The sequence below is a fragment of the Rhyacophila brunnea genome, unplaced genomic scaffold (genome assembly GCF_057557595.1).
Source record: "Rhyacophila brunnea isolate RB1 unplaced genomic scaffold, BYU_Rbru_1.0 scaffold_19, whole genome shotgun sequence".
In the NCBI taxonomy this organism is placed as follows: Eukaryota; Metazoa; Arthropoda; class Insecta; order Trichoptera; family Rhyacophilidae; genus Rhyacophila; species Rhyacophila brunnea.
The window spans coordinates 36,765,925-36,773,052 of NW_028232848.1; positions in this window are offsets into that span (position 1 = coordinate 36,765,925).

The window sequence follows — 7,128 nt, forward strand, 5'->3', positions numbered from 1 at the left end:
ACGGACCGGAAGCTAACTTTGAAGTTAACTTAAAAATTATTTTTAACGTTGTAATTAGCAGAATAAGCACTCTAAACTATAAAGTGCAATAATTAATCAGTTAGCCTTCAGTAATTATAAGTCATTATCTGTAGTGTATTGAATTACTAAAAAGCAAATTTCAAGTGATGAATAAAACTGACTTCTATAAATATCTTCCAAGCGATAACTATGGTTAATTAGATCATATACTGGTACATTCATGACATGAAAAGACGTTATCAAAAATGAAATGTAAAATATTAATATAGGTTAGCATATTAATATGTAAATATATACAATCAAATTTGATATGTAATACTAATATTGAACCTTATTTTTATAAATTGTATAAAAAAGCAATTCCATTATTCGTATTTCAAACATTTTATAGAGCTACTAGATAAAAAAATTTGATGCTTTACAAAATAAACCTCAACCACTGGTCCACAGGCTCAGTTAAATTCTATCGCAGTTAACACAGGATATCAATTTTTTATGTGAACTTGCTGTAGACTATAAATGTTAAAAAATGTCTTCTGTGGTTTTCCTATCAACATTGCAAAAACAACTTGGACAACACGGACTTGGGTCATTTTTACTTCATATAGATATTTTTTTCTTTAAAATCATTGGTCTGTATCTATTATAATTTTATATTGACTCATTTTACAAGTTACAAAATGATCCAGACGGGTAGTTAGAATACTAGCAAAATAGTAGCCCACATATAGTGAAATAAATAATTGTATAAATAGTTAGTTAGCGATAATGATAAATAATGTGTATGAGTGGAACTATAAAAATTTACCTCCAGCACCACACCGTCCATTAAAAACAATACCACGCATTAGTATTTTTAGTAAGTAGTAAATATCTATCTAACTATCAATGATATGTCTAAAATGAATACTGAAACATTTCTATAACATATTATTACTAATCGTGGACTGGAAAATATAAAGAAACGGATGGTTTTGAGTAGTCTTAAGCCGCATTTAGACCAAGCGAGCGAATGTCTATTCTTCCCCCACTCCAGCAAAATTCTCTTGACGTAAATGCTTTTTGTTGAGCGAGAATAAGAATTTCGTTGGAGTGGAGAAAGAACAAACATTCGCTCGCTTGGTCTAAATGCGTCTTTAAAGGAAAGCGAATCAGAGAAAGAGCATCGGAGTAATCAAGGGAATGACCTTACTGGGGATAGGAGCGTTTTTTTTTTTTTTTTAACAAAAGTGGAAGCTATGAGGGGTGCACAGTTTTGTTTGTGAAGTAGATGATTGCATTTCATAGTTATGATTATCATAATATATCAAGAAGTAAATGTCTACATTACATTTTAACAGTTTTAAAATTAAGTTGATCAGACGGACCCACATTGACTAATTAAAAAATATGACTGTATTTTATAATGTTCTATAATTTGAACCACCTTCATTTTTACGCGTTTTATCAATTCAACCTCCGCGATCATCTCCCTCCCTCCCACAGCGCATCTAGTGAGCGTCTTCTCTCTTTCTTTACGGGATCAAGTTGTAAATTATAAGGCGTCGACTTGCGCCGTTTCGAAACGATGAATCGGTGCAATTTTTTTTTGCATTTTTTTTTATTAATATTATTTATGATTTTAATGTTTCATGCGTTCCGATTCATTAAGTGAGTCGTCTAACACGTTAAGCCCAAAATAAGCTTTAATTTGTAAGGTTTGACTTATATTAAATTTGCACGTGTCCGGAAACTTGTTGGTAGGTATGCAGTTCGCCGAATCACACTTCACCGTGAAATGTTGTTTCGGAAATATATGCCCGTACATTAAAGACCGTCCAACCTCTTTGTGTCGTATAGTACTGACATATATTAAATTAATTTTCTTTTCTGTCATTTCCATGTGCTTTTCTCTCCATGGCACTTTGTATTAGAGTAAACTCACTTAGAGCGTGGCAACCTCAGTCTTGGGTATCTGCTCCCGGGACATTACCAGGCGTAAAAAACTATACAGATGCATTACATCACAAACGTAATGTGCCTCGTGATATCCTCGATTAAGACCGAGTGTGGTTCGGGGCGGGTTTGGTTTGGAGGGCACTTTTTTAAAATTTATGTCTAAATACAACACGATTCTGGTCGGTTGAAAAACGAAGCAAGCGGCAAAAAAAATTGAAAATAACCGATATACTGGATTATTTGTTAGGTTAGGTTAGGTTTTCATTCTTGAATTCATTAATTTTGCCAAAATCAGCTATGAAAATTGAATTAATGTTTATATTGAATCTAATAAAATTAGAGACCGTGTAGTATACGTTCATCTCTTTCGAATAAGAAAACTCACAGCGAACTGTGCTACGGTGAAATGTTTTATGTACGATTTAGGTTTAACCATGTTTGTATGCAATCGTAGCATAACAAACAAGTGTTGCAGATGTCTATGCAAGGAAAAAGTGATAATAATAAATTAAATAATACCCATTCCGTGCTGGTCTATGGAGTCAAAGCCTGGACGTTAAAAAAACGAATATAAAAAGACTAGAAGGTTTTGAGATGTAGCAGTATATTGGTGTATGTAACCTGAACATAATCATGGGCTGATTACATTACCAATGGAGAGGTTTTAAGACTGGCTGATATAGAAAGATGACTAAGACATATCTATTATCAAGGGTAGAAAAACTGAATACTTAGGCAATATTTTACTCCAACTTATAATGTAGAAAAATGCAGAGGGCAGCATAGGTGTTGACAGACGGAGGTTACTTTGGTTAAACTCTGTAAATAATCTATGGCCAAGGCGTTGAGAATATGATGCAGCTGGCCCAGGATAGGGAGGTGTATTATGTTATTCGCCAGTCTTCGATAGAAAACGGCACCAAAAGAACAACATCATTAAATTCTAATGGATTTAAGTTTTTTACTATTCCATTTGAGTCGTATTTTACGACCCGGGTTTTGCCTTTCGGCATCTTCAGGCACATGCGGACTAATCAATGGTAAATACACACTGATAACGAATACAGTTAATTCTAAGTTATATAATAAATTAATACAATAAAGTAGGTAAAATTTTTATCACCTACCTATCTATGAAATTAAGGATTATAATAAAAAACCTAATTACTAATATTATATTGAATAGGCGTATAAATCGTTCAAACCCTAAATAATAAATCATTAGATAACTACTCACTTATGACACATTCAATTGGCGGCTCTTGTGGTGCAGTGCGTAAGGCGCTTGCCTTCCACCCGAGAGTTCCTGGGTTCGATTCCCGGTCAGGACACACAATATTTATGTGTTTTTCTTAAAGCCACGTGTTTGTGATTGTTCAAAATTACTAACAACCACCTTGGACGAAAAAGCAAGGATATGGTTATTAATAATTCTATATAAAAAAACACACATTCAATTAGTATAGTATTAATACTATAAGAAAATTATTCATGAGATAGTTGTATTATAGAATACACTATATCAAACAAAATGAATAATATCTGGTGAAGTATCTGGAATTTTTATGATGTAGAGAGTTAGAAAGGCAGAAAAGATGAACATATTCTTTCCTGAAGACATATAAGTGAGTGATATAGTTCTTAAGTGACATGGTCAGAAGGAAAAACGATAATTTGGAAAGGTTCATTGTAAGTGATCGATATGGAAGAGAGAAGACTGAATGGGTCAACCAATTGAATGACGCTACGGGCCTCTGAGTACATCCAGCTATCCGGAATGAAAGAATCCCTGCACAGATTAAATTAAATGATGTCATTTGATATACCTATACTATGTAGCATTATTTTCTAATATGTATGTTTCTGATGTATCCAAAATATGTATAATATCTTAACACCAAAGAATGTATTATATTCAATACTATAAAAGTAATTAAATAAATATTATAAAAGAGAATTTGAAAAAGGTTCTTTCAATCTGTGAATCAATTTTTATAAACTACGCGGCTACCATTAGTTGCATTTTTTATTACAAATCAATTAAAACACCTTTGTGTGGTTCATCTCCGACGTTTTGATAGACTAGTCTTGTGATAATTAAACCCCAGGGGTGCAGTATATATTTATTCACTTTAATAACACCTGTTTTTAGTTTGATCTATTACACAATACTAAAAAATACCACGTGTTTTCATATCGAATTATAAACGTATATCTTTATAATTCGATACAAAGTTATATCTTGAAGGCAAGTGAAATTATTGTACAGTATGATGATATATTTATTTATCTTCTTCACCGCGGAGCATTTAAATAACATGCTAATTATATCTAATGGACATCTAATGAGGATATAACAGCTGTGCCGTCAGCGCTGTAAGGATTAAGAAAAAAACATTGTGAATATAACAAAACAAAGTTCAGGACGTTCACAACATAAGATTTACATTATAACAAAAATATTACTCTCACAAGAGAGAAGAAGAAAAGAAAACATAACCAATTATATACCAATAAATAAAACATATAGTTTTAAAAGCAAAATACAAAGTAAATCATTGAAAATATCTATGTCTTTAGGGAGCGCTTTGACTAGTCTTCAACCCTCGCTAATGGTGCCTGATAGGCTTGACTCGAGGATATTAATTCGTTGAGTGCGCACACCGCGCCTGGCCCAAGGCCATTAGAGGTCATTATCATGTTATCGAATTGAGGTAATTAAGGTGGTAATTAGTAGCTCAGCAGTGAATGTAACAAACGTATCACTATGGATAATAATATATTGCATCCAAACGCACAACGTTGAAAAAGCAACACGTGAATTTGAAGTAACCAGATTCTAATTCATCATAATATAAGGTGTGCTTTATACCGTCAGGCTTATAACGTCGTGGGTCTCGGGTTCGTATGTCTGGCTAATTCATATCTTATTATTCAATATGTGTTTGGACCCAGAGTATTGATCTAATAAGTTGAGCAATTTTCGTTAAAACAAAAATCTCTTAGTACAACGTCCACTCCGTGGAGGCATTTTATGATTTTCTTGTGATATACCAAACGTGTTAGTGATTAAGTGGTCATTTCTTTAAAATGTTCTTCTATATTTTATGTGTTATGTTAATAATTACAATTTTTGGTTTTAGATTCCTATAAAGGAATTATAAATATTTAATGTATTCATTTAATTACCCACATGTATATTTGATGTATATTATTTGGGTTGAAAATGTACCTTTAAGGCGGACGAAACTGGACCAGCGCATCTATTCAATACACAAGACTGCTATCGGCAGCTATAGAGGGTAGTTTTGTTAATTATTGTAATAATTAACACTTATTCTAACAATTACAATAAGTTAGTTGTAATTGTTACAATAAGTGCTATGTTTTAACAGCACCTCTCTTGGGTGTGCTAAATTTTAGAGCGATATAGACAGTTTTGACTGTTTAGACGGCTAACTTATTGTAACAATTATATGTGTGTAACGTAGTCATCAAACCGATCGTCATGTATGGATGTGAAACGTGGGGTTTAACGGAAAAACAAGAAAAGGCGCTCCAAGTGTTTGAAAACAGAATCCTCCGGAGAATACTTGGACCCGTCAATGAGAACCACCGGTGGCGCATCCGCACAAACGCTGAGCTCTTCGACCGATACCAACCTAGAATCACTAATATTCTGAAGTCAAGAAGGCTCAGATGGGCGGGCCACGTTGTACGATCTGAAAGATCTAGAACTCTCTATAGGATTTACAAAGGCACACCAGCTGGCACTCGACCTCTTGGCCGCCCTCGATGGAGATGGACGGACAACATTCAAAGGGATGCGGAAAGGCTGGGGATAGTCAACTGGGAAGAGAGAGCACTGGACAGAGATTCCTGGAGAAACGTTGTGCAGTCAGCCATGGACCTGAACGGCCCCTAGCGCCAGTTTAATAATAATAAATAATACAATACATTCCACCATGAATTAACAAATCATGGATTACATAATATATAATACTAGATACTAGAATATTTGGAATCATTTTTGATGTCGAGTGTATGCGTAAATATGTTATCTAGGATTGTTTCGATTCGAAAATAGATTAACATCAAAAATTCATAGTGAAGTATATACACTTGTAACGTAGCGAAAGTACTAATTTCTCAATACATTTCGATATAGACAATGTATCGAAGTTTTCTATGCTCCAAGTTCAAGCACTGTGAAAGTGCTTCATTTTGACAGCTGACAGTCGAATTGGGATTCAACGTGTTAAGGTGTACAATCACGCTGTTAATGGAGGAGGTATGGGAGCAAGTTCACGTTCGGAGCGAAGACGGTCGTCGCTTGCAGCGGGAGTGCAAGTGTTATTTTTTTATTTCTCTCGCATGAAAATACCTGCCGACGGCTGTGTGACATTGACGCGAGCCTGCTCGTAGTATTCCGCAAAAGCAGTGACGGAAAGTAAAATTATTAAAGTAATTAATTTAAATAACTATTAAAAATCCTAGTTAGAAGCCGGCTTAAGAGTGGGTCGATTGTTTGGCCCCGCATCAGTTAAAATACGACTTTATGGTGGAGAGAGTTTAAAAGAAATTATTGAGACTAAGTTACTTGAGGTTATATGAATACTATCCGTGGCTTTTTCCAACTAGCTGTCTCTTAGGTATGCTTAAATACTGTAAATTAAACACTAGAATACATCTATATTTGGCCATGTATTTTTTCCGACTCATACGCAGTGTGAATAAGAACTCTATCGTTATTGGTAGTATTGACCTGTTTCCATGATAACTATCTTAGAAATCAGGAATATCAGTTGTTTGTTCTCCCAAGGTAAATAACTAACCTGCCATTGGTGATGTCAATTGGGTAGGGAGTTAACTTAGTTCAACCAAATCGCTTCGGATGTTGATATATTCTATCTACGTGAAGATGAGTATTATACTCTATAATAGGCGTTGTTTTATATATTTTTTTAATTGGGTCCACTAAGCTCATTCAGTGTTCTTCCATTTTATCTACGTTATAATTTTTGTACCGATTTACTTTCAATACTGCATAATATATTTCTTGGTTCTTTATACGGTTTTATTACAATTTCTTTGTTTTTTAAATGTCATGTTGTGAACATCTAAAATTTATAATTTATAAAGTTCACTCTATGTAAAAATATATAAAGT